The sequence below is a fragment of the Anabrus simplex genome, chromosome 1 (assembly GCF_040414725.1).
Source record: "Anabrus simplex isolate iqAnaSimp1 chromosome 1, ASM4041472v1, whole genome shotgun sequence".
Lineage (NCBI taxonomy): Eukaryota > Metazoa > Arthropoda > Insecta > Orthoptera > Tettigoniidae > Anabrus > Anabrus simplex.
The window spans coordinates 136,206,097-136,223,422 of NC_090265.1; the positions used below are offsets into that span (position 1 = coordinate 136,206,097).

Below are 17,326 nucleotides of genomic sequence, written 5' to 3' on the forward strand. Positions count from 1 at the left end.
GCATGGTGATCAGGGCTGTGGCTTTGAAATACAAACTGTACGAGTTCCAATCTCTATCATGTCACTCCTTATTTAATTTACAGAATGTTTTTTTTCACTTCCTCTTGTTTTTAGTTGTGCCTGGCTGAGTGGCTCAGACGGTTGAGGCGCTGGAATTCTGACCCCACCTTGGATCCTCGCTCAGTCCGGTGGTATTTGAACGTGCTCAAATACGTCAGCCTCGTGTCCGTAGATTTACTGTCGCGCAAAAGAACTCCTGTGACACTAAATTCCGACATCTTGGCGTCCCCGAAAACCGTAAAAGTAGTTAGTGGGATATAAAGCAAATAACATTAAAATTATTTATTATCATTTTTTAGTTGTATGGTCTCTAATGAGGGCCCATTCAAGAGATGCTGGACCGGATCGGTGTCCACCACATTATAGACCTTCCAACTCTAAGGCACAGTGGTCGGTGTCTTCATTTTTGTTACTCTGGGCATTGGGTTCGATCCCCAGTTGTATAGAGCAATTTTAATATTTTTATTTTTTTACCGCTTTTCCCACAGCTGTGGGGTTGCGGGTGCGAACTGTGCAGGACATGTGTATTTGGCCATATTTTACGGCGGTATGCCCTTCCTGACGTCAACCCTATATGGAGGGATGTAGTCACTATTGCGTATTTCTGTGGTAGTTGGTAGTGTAGTGTGTTGTCTCAATATGAAGAGGAAAGTGTTGGGACAAAGACAAATAGCCAGTCCCCGGGCCAGTCGAGGAATTTTAATCATCAGTGGTTAATTTCCTTGAATCCCTGAAACTCATGAACCACACTCCACACATTAAACACAACACTATCCTCCTCCACAATAACGTAGAATTTCTTCTACACGGCAGATGCCGTCTATGCATTGCCAACCTCTGAGATGGTCAGGTACGTACAATAATCCCACAATGATCCTATGTTTTTCAAGAAAGAGTCGTACAACTTAACCCATAAAATATTCGCTATTTAAGTCTCTTTACAGAAGCAGCAGCTTGCTTCTCAAGAAGCTGATTGGTTTGATTCTTCGTTAGTAAGATGATATTTCCGAAAATTCGAGTACCTCTAGTTCGGGCCGCACGTAAAACTGTACGTTCCGCGGATTACCTATATCGTATCCACAAAGACGCTGTCAGTTGTGTACACTAACAGTTGCACATCAAATGAACCACCATCTTGAGCTCAATCGACTGCACATTAGCATGTCAACCAACTACGGAACACTACCATCACAACATAACCACTTCAACGGTAAAGCCACAACATGAGTTCACATAGTTAACTCGACTAACGACTCTCGCTAACAACTTGACTCTAACAATTCAACTACTCAACACTGCACTTTGATATAACTTGCCTGGCCAGGCTTCCAGAAAAGTATGACACAAAATGCTTTCTCGTATCTTCTCAAGTCTCCAATAACCTATATACAGATGAATAAGAACATTCTGTAAATCTCGAGTGACAAAGGTGCGTTGTTCTAGACTCTTACCCTGTGTTGCACAAAATTACATCGGATTTATACATCATATTTACAGGTAATGACTATATACTATTAATTACGTGTTATTACATTAAGAGACGTCGTATTAATAAACATACAGCAGAAGTATTGCGCCTCACATGTTCTGTTACACAAGACAGATCATACAACCAACGAATAATACATGCTACGACCACGATTTATAACAAATAAACTCCGTACTCACAACCTGTCGTTTATAACTACGTAGATAATAATAATAATAATAATAATAATAATAATAATAATAATAATAATAATAATAATAATAATAATAATAATAATAATACCTACTAATCGAGCTCGATATTTTCACAACGTAGCCATGGGTTTAGTGAATTGTTCCCAAGTTACACTAGTCCATTACACACTTGCTAGGTGTCCCACTGCCACCCACAACTCCACATTTAAACAGGTTAGGATGTAAAATAAATATGTCATTGTGCTAATATGTGAGATACAGTATCAAGGATAGGAAAATAAATTTTATTTAGATTACTCAACGGTAATTTATAAAGAAGTAGTCAACATAAGATATAAATTCACTCAAGTGCCTTATCATCATGATCATAGAACCTCTGGGCACGTTCACAGCAGAAGGTTCTGAGCTTGCTGGTTGATTATACAACTCTGCTTTAGTCATCCTTCTGAGCATGTTCTCTTTACACATACCACTAAAAGTAAACTCGTGTCCTCATCCTGAGCTGGTGCAGCTCTTTTTAGGCACACCCCCATTGGAGATGAGCTGCATGTACCATTTCAACCACATACCAGCCCTCATGCCATTCTTAAATTTCTGACAGTACCGGGAATCGAACCCGGGCCCCCGAGGACGGCAGCTAATAACACTAACCGTTACTCTACGGAGGCTGACACACATACCACTGACTCGCACAGACTGACTGCCCAGCAAGCGTAGAAGCAATTAGCCTATTCCTGTTTTTTTTGTTTTTTTAAAATTTACTTTAATACGATTTATTTTGCTAAATATTCTTTCACAAATCAGCTTTCGAGTGCGGGGGTGACAAAATAGAGAGTGCAAATTCTGGAGTGCGGGAAACTCGCATTCACCAAACGTTTTTTTTATTTTTTTTATTTTTTTTAACCTCCTGTAACAGTCCGCCTCTGTGGTGTAGTAGTTAGCGCGATTAGCTGCCACCCCCAGAGGTCCGGGTTCGATTCCCGGCTCTGCTACGAAATTTGAAAAGTGGTATGAGGGCTGGAACGGGGTCCACTCAGCCTCGGGAGGTCAACTGAGTAGAGGTGGGTTCGATTCCCACCTCAGCCATCCTGGAAGTGGTTTTCCGTGGTTTCCCACTTCTCCTCCAGGCGAATGCCGGGATGGTACCTAACATAAGGCCACGGCCGCTTCCTTCCCTCTTCCTTGCCTATCCCTTCCAATCTTCCCATCCCTCCACAAGGCCCCTGTTCAGCATAGCAGGTGAGGCCGCCTGGGCGAGGTACTGGTCATTCTCCCCAGTTGTATCCCCGACCAAGAGTCTGAAGCTCCAGGACATTGCCCTTGAGGCGGTAGAGGTGGGATCCCTCGCTGTGTCCGAGGGAAAAGCCGAACCTGGAGGGTAAACAGATGATGATGATGATGACCTCCTGTAACTTAGGCCAAAATTAATCTACTTCAGAGCAGGCTTTAATATCATTGACGTTGACAAAGGGTAAATTCTTCCAGTCATCGTCTATCTGCTGAAGGCGAATGCTATGATCCACTGATTACAGTACAGGCGCGAGACCGTGAAGTAACTCAGAAAGCAAAGACCCATTCTTGGCAAATTCCCTTTGGGAATCTTATTATTCGAAGAGTCGCTCCCACTCTTTCCAACTTGTCGTCGATGAGAGAACTTAACTTACACGAATAAAAGAAAGAAAAAAATCTACGTACGCATTTTACAGAGAAAACAAGACAAAATTTGCCATACGTCATAGGATCGTACAATAGGCGTACAATCCGCGAGTTGGATCGTACGATAGTACAGAGCATCGAATTATCGTACATGTACGATCCATATCGTACGGTTGGCAACGCTGTGCCGGCCACACTCGTTGGACGGTCTGCTTTATAAGGAGTACAGCCTACTAGGCTAACAATATCCATACCCTATTTCTGTTCAATTATTGAATAGCCTAGCCAATCTTATAAACTCCCCAGTAGTTCTCGTTCTGATGAGCCTAGAATATATTTAGAATACTGTGCTTCTTACTATATAAAATGTTTTTTAACCAAAAAGCACCAAACAGTCTTTTAATGATCCCGTACTTTCTTCCGTCTTCTGATACATAAAACAATCAGTTAACCCATTAAATTCCGAATCACCGAGCGAGAGGCTGCGGGTTTTGCGTCACATTGCTATCAGCTTGCATTCGGGGGATTGTGGGTTCGAACCGCATTACAGGCAGCCATCGTTTTGTGTGGTTTCCCATTTTAACACCAGAAAAATGATGGGGCTGTACCATAATGAATTCCACAGCTACTACCTTCCGAATCCTAGCCATTTTCCAACCTTCCGTCGCCGAAAACCTTTGATTTGTTAGTGCGACGTTAAACCAATAGAAAAATGAAATAAATAAGTCCAATTCATTTCACTATTATTGAATGTTAAATCACATAATTCAGTAATGAATTTACTAATTGATACCTTGACATTGTTATAATATGAGGCAAGGTAAGGGTGTATTCTGCCCGAAGGTAGGTCCGAACCTCCGCAGAGGTATGCCAGAGCCGGAGTTTATGTACGGTAGAGTGGCCAGTTCCTTTCCGCTCCTCCATTCCCTTACCTTCCCCCCCCCCCCGCCCCACCAACAGCGCGTGGCAACCCATCCAAATCTTGACCACGCCCAATGTTGCTTAACTTCGGAGATCTCACGGGATCCGGTGTTTCAACACGGCTACGGCCGTTGGCTTTAAAATATGAAATGTCATTCATATCGGGTAGAGGTCTCGGGCGAAAAATTGATGCGGCGTTTTCCATGTAACACAAGAGTGATTATAACTCAGAACGCATTAAATATACGCGAGTACTTTGTATGTTATTTTGAAGTAGGAGAAAAAAGGACATGATGTGAGCGTGATGACTGATTAAATTTGCATGACGCCGTCACAAGATGGCCGCCCATTTAAGATATGTTTTTGGTGGTCGAAATCAGTTACCGCGGTATACTGTAGTATGGCGTGCAGGTATCACTTAGAGACGAGTGACGTATAATTTGGTTATTCTGGACGAGATATTGCAGAAAAAATGGATAAATGATAATGTGACAGTAATTTTGTTTTATAAATTATTGAAGGTTTCTTGACTGATTGATGAACTGAATAATTGATGAATTTTGGCACATTTCAGGAAAATATGCAAATATATGACTGATAAGTGGAGAAAAGCCCATAGACGAAACGTATGCATGAGGAAAATTAGCCTAAATTAAGGATCGAATAAGACTGAAATTTCAGCTGCGCCAGTAATGCTGACTTCTTCCGAAAACAAACAATATTGTGAATCAAACATTTTAAAAACTGCTAAAAATTTTGCAATTGAAAATTTAAATAAATAGTTTCAACTTGCACAATATTTCTGATTAAAATACATGATAGATGTTTTCACGAACTCAACTCTATCGGTTGTATGTAGTACAGCCTCCTACTTCTTTTTAAATATGTTGATATCTTCAAAATAGTATTTTGGGCTTTAAAGGGTCAGTGATGCCATACTTTATATTATAATTTCCTGATATCAAAATCAAAAATTAATTAATCCTTCTTGCTTTATTCTACCCTCCTGAGGAACAATCCAGTATCAGGCATGTCAACGTCACGAGATGATTGACAGTTCTGCATGCATGAGAAGGAGCTGTTCCGAGCACCAGCCCTGGACGTTATGAGAGAGCGCAAGCCTGGAAGGGTATACAGCACACGCTCATAACTACGGTACTCCCTAAATTACATGTATATATTCTTTCATATAAGGACATAAATATAATTAAATGTGTTTAACACGGTGTTGGCATAAAATGCGCGGAACAAACTTGTACCAGGAAAATAAATTATTACGTTAAAGGTTGCCATAAGCAATGAAGTAAAGAGTAAAATAATTTTGTTAGGGCTTAACGTTCTCTATTCTGCTTTGAACAATTATGAGGTAGACTAATGCCGAATAATGTCGCTACTATATCGCTTCTGTAAAAATGAAATGGCGTATGGCTTTCACTGGCGGGAGTGCTCGAGGACGAGATCGGCTCGCCAGATGTAGGTCTTTCAATTTGACTCCCGTGTGTCGTGATGACGATGAAATGATGACGAAGACGACACGTATACCCAGTCCCCGTGCCAGTAATATTAACAAATGGTGGTTAAAATTCTCGACTCTGTGACCAAAGGCCAGCACGCTAACCGTTTGGCCATGCAGCCGGACATCGCTTCTGTTGCAGAACTTCATGGATTAATAAAAGGCAACGATAAAAGTTGGCATTTTATCAAGTAACTCTGTTGATACATATAAGTACACAAATACACACTCACCAATGATTGTCTCAATCCTTACATCACAGCCTATATAGCTGTATGTATGAACCATCACTTGTAGACCAAAACAGGTAACTGGAGTCTGTCACTGGTAAGCGTGCACAGCCCTGAATCAGCTACGTGGGGAAGTACAAGGCGACTGAGAGAAGAGTCTTGAGCCCGCGTACACAAATGTGTTTCTAGCACGGGCACTGCTCTTACGGCGAGCAGGGTTTGACGCCCATGCAGTATGGTAATGACAGTTCCTTTCTTGTAGGTGCCTTCACGAAATACAGTACAGTAATGATGGCTTTATTTATTCTCCATTCCTTTCTTCTTTCTTAATCTACTTACCCTCCAGAGTTGCTTTTTCCCTCGGACTCAGCGAGGGATCCCACCTCTACCGCCTCAAGGCTAGTGTCCTGGAGCGTGAAACTTTGGGTCGTGGGATACAACTGGAGAGGAGGACCAGTAACTCGCCCAGGCAGCTTCACCTGATATACTGAACAGGAGCCTTGTTGGGGGATGGGGAGATTGGAAGGCATATACAGGAAACAGGGAAGAAAGCGGCCGTGGCATTTGCCTGGAGGAAAAGTGGGAAACCACGGAAAACCACTTCGAGGATAACTGAGGTGGGAATGGAACCCACCTCTATTCAGTTGACCTCCCGAGGCTGAGTGGACCCCGTTCCAGCCCTCGTACCACTTTTCAAATTTCGTGCCAGAGTCGGGAATCGAAACCGGGCCTCTGAGGGTGCCAGCTAACCACACTAAGCACTACACCACAGAGGCGGACTATTTTCTATTCCTGATTCACAAAATAGGCAACTAATGAAGTGCTGAATTCTACAATTTTCACTTCCAAAACCATATGTTCGTACCTAGATAACAATGGGAAAGAATCAGACGTTACTTGTATTCTCACATTCTCTTAGTTCATGTGGTTTAAGCATGGACTGTACTGAACTGTTGCTCGAATCACCTCACATTGATTCTTCACTTACCTGATATAAGCCGACAGTAGAAGAGTGATGTTCTAGCGAACGGAATAAGATTTCGTAAACCATTTCCATCACAAACGCTCTGACGTCATGAATTTGAGGAAAAAGAAATACGATAGAGGAGACTGAGTGCTGAAGAGCACTTTATCGTTTATCTCCCGTGAACACATCAGACGTGATCGCCACTAACGTAACACACGGAGGCATATTACAGGCTGTTGTACAGTATGATACAACAGAACTGGTATCCGTTAGTATAAGAGGACTTACGATCGAGAAACGCAGTGCTATTGAAAAGTACATCGTGCAAGAAGAGCCTCTATGGCTCAGGCGGTAGCGCGCCGGCCATCTCACCGCTGGGTTCCGTGGGTCAGATCCCGGTCACTTCATGTGAGATTTGTGCTGGATAGAACGGAGACGGGAAAGGTTTTTCTCCGGGTACTGCAGTTTACCCTGTCATCTTTCATTCCAGCAAGAGTATCCAGTATCATTTCATTTCATCTCTGTCATTAATACTGTATTTTCCCCATAGGAGTGCGACAGGCTTCGGCAGCCGGCACAGTTCCTATTCTCACTGCTAGAGGGGGCTTCATTTATTCCATTCCTGACCTGGTTGAATGACTGGAAACAGGCTGTGGATTTTCATACATCGTACAAGAAACACAAGTAAAGCATCATGTGAATTAAAGTTTCAGTAGATTTCTTTTACGTGAACCAGCATTATGTCGAAATTGCACTTATAGAATACATTTTATTCGTCGAAATAATCGATGATGAGCGAATTAAACAGTTTCTCTCCCATTCAGTGTAGAACTCTTAAATATTTAGTTTAAGAAAAGCCAAAATAACAAATTTCTGATTTATTGCCATTTATTATGCTTGTTGTTTAAAGGGGAGTATCATCTATCTCATCGGCCTTGTCATTTATGAATGGAGGAGGGTAGGTTACTTAGGAGGATAATGGACTCTGCCTGGGAGGGTAAAAGAAGAAGAGGGATACTAAGACTACGACGGATAGTCTGGTTTTTAACGATTTTATGGTGATAGGTGAGGAACTAAATGAGGCCGCAGAATTAGTTGCAAGTACAGGATTATGGGTGCGCATATTTAATTAATAAAGATTTTACTGTAGCCAATGGCAATTAAAATATGTTTACATGATTAATTACATTAAACAGAATATTGTTAGACCCATCTGTCTTTTAGTACACGTCACAGCATGATATACAGTAAGTCGCAAGTTTTCTCGCACAGTACACATATACATTCCTTTCTCGGGGTATGAAAAGTTTTGTTAGCACACACGCGGTGATGAAAACCGTGTGTTGTTAATCTAGTTGCTATGTGCCTGAGTTCATAGTTTGCCTTCATACAATCCGTACTGGTCTGTGGTGTAGAATGTTTCCCATATATCTTCTTTCTTGGTTTGCAGCTCTTTTTGTAACTGGCTGAATGCATCTGTAGATGGCAATATTAGTTTGTTGACGAAGTTCTTCAACCGTGTGCGTGTCCAACAGACTTCGAGAGAACGCCAGGTAACCGACTATTCAGAGCTTGCATCAACATAATTCGGAAATATAAGTGAATATTCATAAACTATATTTCTTTGCTTCCAGTTGAGAAAATAGGCTCTAAGTAGGTGACTTTCTTAGCGTAATAACGTGCCATTGTATACTTAATTAACAGTGGCTTGCAGAGTGAACGCTGAAAGACATAACAGTGCATAATGAAGGTGAATTGTTTACATTTAGTACATTATATGTGTATGTACGTGTAAAGGTATTGTGTCCAAACTTATTATTATTATTATTATTATTATTATTATTATTATTATTATTATTATTATTATTATTATTATTTGTTCGTATCGACCTACTGCACCAAAATTGCCATAGGCGATATGGTGGAATATTTAATTCATTAATATTTGAGTGGAAACGAAGTAGCATTCGACAGTTCTAGCAAGGATTGCAGAATTGTCACAGCCCACCAACGTAGAAGATTTAAGCCACCTTACCAGAGGCAGAGCACGGTCTGTTGGGGGTGGTTAAGCAATTATATCATAAATGCACTTAGCAAGGAACTACACCCTGTACAGGCTATTACCCGGGAACATTCGCATGCCGCACCCTGGGAACCGAAACTTCTTAAATTTTTCACGCATCTGTGTTAGACAGAGAAACCTGAGATATGCGAAGAGGACGGAGGGCAGCTGGAATCTTTTGAATCAGATGAGTAGACCCCGTAGAAAAATGGCTCAGCCAATCAAATTACTCCATTTTAAGCGCCGAAAGTTCCCGCAGAGAATATTTAAGTCTATCTCGGGAGTTTGTGTAAGATTGCACACCAACTGGGCTTCTAATAACTGTATCGGAATGAATACCATTTTTGCTGTACTGAGTTGAATTAGTTGCAACGTAGGTGGAATACAGTTGTTGTGTGCGACTGATCACGTGTTAATGGCGCGAAGACCAGCGGAAGTGAAAATAGTGGTGCCATCAAACAAATAGTCGACGTTAGTTTAATCAAACCCTTACCAAGTGATTTATACAAAACGGTACGATCGTACACATTTTTCAGCTCCGTACCAAGATACAAAAAATAAGAAACAACGGTCACCGGTTAATGATTTGTCGAAGCCACTGGATTAATTTATGACGCTAAATGATATCACCGGAAGTTGAGTTAGAATCACGTAGTCGGACCGAAGGTTTATAACAGAGACATGAACCGAACCGTCAGTCAATCAGTGTGCAGTCAGTCAGATGGAGAGTGAGCAGTCAGTCAGTCAGTCAGTCAGTCAGTCAGTCTAGTTCAGTCTCAGTACGATCAACCGCGTGTGTGTCCAAGCGACTTCGAGAGAACGCCAGGTAACCGACTATTCAGAGCTTGGTAAACCTAAGTGAATATAAATAAATTATATTTATTTACGTCCCGCGAAGAAAATAGGCTCTAAGTAGGTGACTTTCTTAAAGTAATAATGTGCCATTGCCGAGGAAAATGTACGATTTCATGAGACAAGGTGCAAATACAACGTCGAGATAAAAGTAGCCGGTATGTTTCAAAAACAGTGGCGGTGGACAGGCTAAACTTTTGCAGAGACTAGTGGAACATTCTTAGCAGGTAGATAAGGGAACATTCTGGTAAGTGATAATCTCTTGTGTAGTCACCAGTATCCAAGTTCGATAGCCTGTCCTTGAGCTCATTAAGGACATTCCTTTGACCCAACGAGCATAAGAAAATGAACGATAGATCGTAAACAATTGCTAGCCAGCCTACTGGGACAGGTATTCTGTTGACCGATAATTTAAAGGACCATTTGTTTTCCCGCAGACCAGACTAGCTGATAGGATATTATGTAACTGTAGGACTGCATCACACCGCCATGTTCGAGTGAGATTATCACCGAGAATGCGTTAGGATAACAATTAATATTAGAGAATAGAATTAGGATGAAGAAGAGTATCACGTGTGTGCATAAAATAAGGCGTGTGTTATCAGTGTATAAAAAATGTGCCAATTTAGATATACACCAGTCTTCACCATGGCAACGCTAATATTTAACATGGCCTAAATCCAAGAACGTGTCGAGGGAAGGCATGGGATAGCCGACGACGCAGTTTGGATGATGTGAGCACCAGCTCATTTAAATGTTGTTTTAATTAATATGCAAATAATTAACTATATCCGTGACCACGCTGTCATCCGATAGATATAATTATGAATATTTTTCTTTGTTTTATGTTTGGGAAGGAAGCTAAAATCGCCTTAAATGTTAATGTTATGTCACGTACCATAAATTACCGGCACGTCGTGAATTAATGTTGAGAGCCCGACGTTAAATCATTATCTGCTTAATGTGTATGATTTCATTATGTTCAAGATTTTGGGATGTCTACTGTGACGATTAATAATCTAAAATTATATCTACCATGTCCCTAAATTCTAAGACATATGAGAGTAATATCAATAAGAAGAGAAATAATATGTTTTGTTGCGAATGAAAATTTGTAGTGATGGGTTGTAACGATAATAATTCCCTTCCCTGTCCCTTCACTATTGTTATTTCGTCTCGGTGTTTTCCAAATTCGTACGTTCCCCGTCGCCAGATGTTTCATGTCATACACCTGTCAATGTCATATTATGTTACGTACACACGTTATGTGAACCGCTTAGACTGATTCTGATGGTTCGGTCAGCTTCCGCTTCGAACGCTAGCGTAGTGCCACGTCCTGGGAGGCATCTGTTGGCGAATGAACGTACCATTTTCACTTCTATTAACGTCTAAATTTAAAGAGTCATTGCTTTAGATACCTTTTTCGTGGACAGTCGAGATTTCTTCTGAGGACTCAGAGCACATTTCTCTGCAAAACGTAAACAATTTCACCTTATTTTCTTGACACGGCATAAGCCCAAAAACCTACACAGTATCATGCCTATAACGCTAATCAATCAATCAATCAATCAATCAATCAATCAATCAATCAATCAATCAATCAATCAATCAATCAATCAATCAATCAATCAATCAATCAATCAATCAATCAATCAATCAATCAATCAATCAATCAATCAATCAATCGATCGATCAATCAATCAATCAATCAATCAATCAATCAATCAATCAATCAATCAATCAATCAATCAATCAATCAATCAATCAATCAATCAATCAATCAATCAATCAATCAATCAATCAATCAATCAATCAATCAATCACTACTGATCTGCATTAAGGGCAATCGCGTAAGGGCAATTTCTATCTGTTGTCTTCCTAGCCTTTTCTTAAATGATTGCCAAGAAATTAGAAATTTATTGAACATTTCCCTGGATAAGTTATTCTAATCCTTAACACCCCTTCCTATAAACGAACATTTGCCCCAATTTGTCCTCTTGAATTCAAACTTTGTCTTCATATTGTGATCTTTTCTAATTTTAAAGGCACCACTCAAACTTATTCCCCTACTAACGTCTTTCCATGCCATCTTTCCATTGACATCTCGGAACATACCACTTAGTCGAGTAGCTCGTCTCCTTCCTCTTAATTATCCCCGGGCCAAAATTGCAACATTTTTATAATGGTACATTTTTTTCGGAAATCACCCAGAACAGATAGAGAACTGTTTTCTTTGGATTTTTGCACTTCTTGAGTCAAGTAATCCTGGTGAGGGTCTCATACACTGGAACCATACTGTAGTTGGGGTTATACCAGAGACTTATATTGCCTCTCCTTTACATCCATACTACAACCCCTCAATACCGTTATAACCATGTGTACCCTTTATGTACATTCCCACTTATGTGATGACCTCAATGAAGATCTTTCCTTATATTAACACCTAGATACTTACAATGATCGCCATAAGGAACTTTCACCGCATCAAGACAATAATTAAAACTGAAATAACTTTTCCTATTTTTGAAACTCAACTTTTACGCCCGTTTATCATCATACCATTGCCTTCTGTCCATCTCACAGGTCACTTTGCAGTTGCTCACAATCACGTAACTTATTTATTACTCTACACTGAATAACATCATCCGCAAAAAGCCTTATCTCTGATTCCACTTCTTTACTGAATATACCACAGAGGTGGACTGGAACAATTATTCCTTTTATTTATTCAGTACTTCAAAAGGGCGGTATAATTTGCTTTTTCAAATAATTCATTTGATTGTAATGGTAATACTTCGGCTAAATCTACAGCAGTCGGGTAATTTCGCATCAGTACGTGAATTCATCGCCAATGTTTGTCCAACCCATCTCCTGTTTCCCTACGGGGTCGGGTATGAGGTGAGATGAATCTGTCGTGGCGGGTTTTTATGACCGGATGCCCTTCCTGACGGAGTTAATGAGATGAAATGAATGACGTGATATATGATAGTAGAGAGAGAGTGAAACCCGGTGCCGGCACACAGCCTACTCCTGTCGAATAGCACCAAGGGGTCTGCTCAAGTCTTAACGTCCCCATCCGACCGACGAATCACCATCAACAGCGTCATATGCCCTCACTCCATATGAGCACTGCGGAGAGGTTTGGAATTTAATCCAGGCTTTTGGCACGCGATCTAGTGATTAGAAATTGTATACCTCCACCTCCCCTCCCCTACCCTGCCGGCCAACATTCTGATGGTGAAATTTTTTTCGACCAACGGGACTCGAACCAGCTAACCTCGGCTTCAGACCGTTTTAGACTTCAGCGCCTTAACGATCATGGCTACCAGGCGGGCTAATTCATCGCCAATAGCAATGCAAATATTACTACTTGAAGTGATAATACATATTGTTGAAGTACTCAGCTTAAAGAAACCTGTTTTCGAATTTAGCCGAGCCTTCTTTACCACGCGTATGTATCTACACGTGTATTTTATATAATGTATGTTGGTTATTAAGCCCGATCCTCAACAGCTCTGGTAACAGTTGTTACGGATAGCCTTGGGAGTCACTGAAGAGGCATAATAGGGAAATGCGGAGTGACGTAGTTTCCCGTTGCTTTCCTCACCAAGCCAGAAGTTGCTATTACATATCACTCTACTAAGCCCACTGAAATGTTTGCAACAATACAGCCTGTTATGAACAAAGCATAGATATAAAAATAAAAATTTCCGTCTGCGTCGTATGGAGTATGCTGACATAAGGTTGAAAAAAAATAGCGCCTGAGTATACTGATGGATCCCTTCAGTGATGTGAAAAAAATGTTACTGAAGGCGATTTTGCTGATTCTGAGTCGGTTTCAGTGGTCTACAAGGAACTTACTCGTCCCTCTGCCCCCAACATGGGTCCTTCGACTTCAAGGTTCTAGAGGTGATATTTATTAAGAAAGTAGGGGATACACGGTTTGTATCTCTTTGTCGTCTTACACCGGCTGCGTTACATCAGTAAAAAATCCGAGGGTTGGATCGATTATATACGGTGAAACCTTTGAAACCTCTCTTTTATGGACATCGAAATTACATAACACTCTGGGAGGTTTCTGTTATCAGGAGGGAAATTCCCCCAATCAAACTATAAATTAATAATATGCGTTATGTATACTTCAGACATAATATGTAAGACAAGATAACCGCGTATTTATTTATACCTTTCTTTTCGGAATTTTTCTCTAAGCTCACGAACACAGCATGTGGGTTTTTTCCGCACACTTCAACATACCTTCAAATTTTTGTGAACTCTCAGACTTTAGCGCTAAGAAGCCATTGAACGTTGCATCCATTAGTCAGGCAACATTTTCAGACTTTCGTTACTGATCCGCTTCGAGCTAACGGTACTGGAGAGCTAGGCCGTTGGGCTAGCGGTTACAGTACTACTACGAAACCCTGCTGTCATCTTTATCTACAGTCTTCAAAACTACTTTTTCGGTTTTGTTACACATGGTACTGTGCATTAGATCTCGATATCCCAGCTCTGTTCGTATGAGGAGGTAAAGCAAGCTTTGGAACTCTCAAACAGCTGTCCATTTCTGCAAACGAGAGTTGATATAATAATTATATCTAATTTTTTCATTTGGGAGATTAAAAAATCTGCCCTTATTTGAGGCATATCCGTACAACTGGAGTGTCCGTAACAAGACGTTTCACCGTCCCCACTTTTTAACTTTTCTCCTTTTACCGCTTTTCCCATAACTGTTTGCTCGAGAGTGCGCACTGTGTCACACATGGCGACTTGTCGTGTTTTACGTCCGGGTGCCCTTCCTGACGCTAACCTTATGTGGAGAGATGTAATCACTATTGCGTGTTCCTGTCGTGGTTCGTAGTGTGGTGTGTTCTCTGAATATGAAGAAGAGAGTATTGGGACAAACATAAACAACCAGCCCCAAGCCAGAAGGGTTAATCAGACACAATTCAAACACCTGACTCAGCCAGGAATCGAACCCTGAACCCTCTGACCCGAAGGCCTCAAAGCTGACCATTCAGGCAAGGAGTAGGACTGCTTTTTGTCTTTTCGTCGAAATGAAATATTCACTTATCAGCTAGAACGACAAGTGCTGAACAGTAAGAAATTATGGTAAACACCGGATTATTGAAGGTATTTCTGTCAATAAAACAAAAAAACAAAACAAAAAAGAAACAAATGTAAAATATGACTATCATTAGCATTTACAAATATAATCGATTTTACGTTGGCTCTCTTGTACATATAGGTCATACCAATGGCTCTCGTCTGATAGTCGCAGGTACTATCTCAATCAATCAATCAATCAATCAATCAATCAATCAATCAATCAATCAATCAATCAATCAATCAATCAATCAATCAATCAATCAATCAATCAATCAATCAATCAATCAATCAATCAATCAATCAATCAATACTGATCTGCATTTAGGGCAGTCACCCAGGTGGCAAATTCCCTATCTGTTGTTTTCCTAGCCTTTTCCTAAATGATTTCAAAGAAATTGGAAATTTATTGAACATCTCCCTTGGTAAGTTATTCCAATCCCTAACTCCCCTTCCTATAAATGAATATCTGCCCCAGTTTGTCCTCTTGAATTATAACTTTTTCATTTTGTGATCTTTCCTACTTTTAAAGACGCCGTTCAAACTTATTCGTCTACTAATGTCATTCCACGCCATCTCTCCCCTGACAGCTCGGAACATACCACTTAGTCGAGCAGCTCTTCTTCTTTCTGTCAAGTCTTCCCAACCCAAACATTGCAACATTTTTGTAACGCTATCCTTTTGTCGGAAATCACCCAGAACAAATCGAGCTGCTTTTCTTTGGATTTTTTCCAGTTCTTGAATCAGGTAATCCTGGTGAGGGTCCCATACACTGGAACCATACTCTAGTTGGGGGTCTTACCAGAGACTTATATGCATTCTCCTTTACATCCTTACTCCTCAATCCGGCTCCTCAAATGATTTTAAACCCGGACTGGCCCCGGAACGGTTCTCACTTAGCTTTTTAAGGTCAACTGACGAGCATGTGGCATAGGAGACACTGGACCCGTTCAAGAAACCCAAGCAATACGGCTGAAGAGTCGTTACACTGAACACGTGACTCTGCAATATCTGCAGGCCATCTGGCTGTGTAACAGTTATCTTGAAGTGCCACGGTCCTTAATGAGCTGTATGTGTCACGGAGTTATTTATTGTTTACACGTAATTTATAAACTAAAGTACCTTATCACAGAAAATTACAAGCAGACTTAAGTTACAACACAATGTCTATGTGTCGTGTCTCATCAGAAAGAACACGCGACTGTAAATGCGTGGTACTATCAAGAATTTCCGAGACCTTGTTCAATAAAATACGAATTTTTACATTAATACCTATTTACATACATACATACATACATTATCATTAAAGACTGTTATGCCTTTCAGCGTTCAGTCTGCAAGCCTCTGTGAATTTACCAAACGTCGCCACAATCGTCTAATGCAACTAGTGGTGTGGCCTCATTTAGTTCTATACCTCTTATCTTTAAATCGTTAGAAACTCAGTCTGACCCTCGTCGTCTTGGTCTCCCTCTACTTCTCTTACCCTCCATAACAGAGTCCATTATCCTCCTAGGCAACCTATCCTCCTCCATTCGCCTCATATGACCCCACCAACGAAGCCTATTTATTTATTTATTTATTTATTTATTTATTTATTTATTTATCACAGTTGGGGCACATTTAGTTTCGACTTGACAATTCACTGGAAGGTGGAGTGGTGGCGCCAAATTGTTAGAAAGGACGGTCAGCTGATACACAACACAACGCTAGAACAGAACAGCACTAACACGACCTCGTGCTCACAATAAAATCCATGTTGTAAAATCCGAAATAATACAGTTATTACGAATAACAAGCACTTTGGATGAGAATGTCAGATAAAACGTAAACAAACACAGAGTTATTAAAAACTGAAATACCTAAATAATAAAATGCATGTTTTAAAATCAAGAAAAATAAAACTATTGAGTACAATTACGCACATAGGGCAAGAATAATCAAGTACGACATAAAAAACACTCAGATAGTTAGTGAAAAAGTTAATTCTAACGTGAATAACAGTGCCCAATGAGTAATATAGAGCATAAGCAAACTCTCAAGAAAATGAAATCTTCTTCTTCTTAATCTGTTTACCCTCCAGGGTTGGTTTTACCCTCGGACTCAGCGAGGGATACCACTTCTACCGCCTCAAGGAGAGTGTCCTGGAGTTTCAGACTCTGGGTCGGGGGATACAACTGGGGAGGATGACCAGAACCTCGCCCAGGCGGCCTCACCTGCTATGCTGAACAGGGGCCTTGTGGGAGGGGGGGATGGGAAGATTGGATGGGATAGGCAAGGAA

At 40.7% G+C, this 17,326-nt stretch overlaps 1 protein-coding gene across 1 annotated transcript in view; it reads right to left on the reverse strand.

Moving 5' to 3' along the window:
* LOC137497480 (odorant receptor 67c-like) overlaps positions 1–6,144 on the reverse strand; it is a 96,039-nt gene extending 89,895 nt beyond the window's left edge. The window contains exon 1 of the mRNA XM_068225742.1: positions 6,067–6,144. The gene's annotated coding sequence lies outside the window, so the exon portion shown is untranslated. The remainder of the gene's footprint in view (positions 1–6,066) is intronic.
* Positions 6,145–17,326: the final 11,182 nt, after the last annotated feature.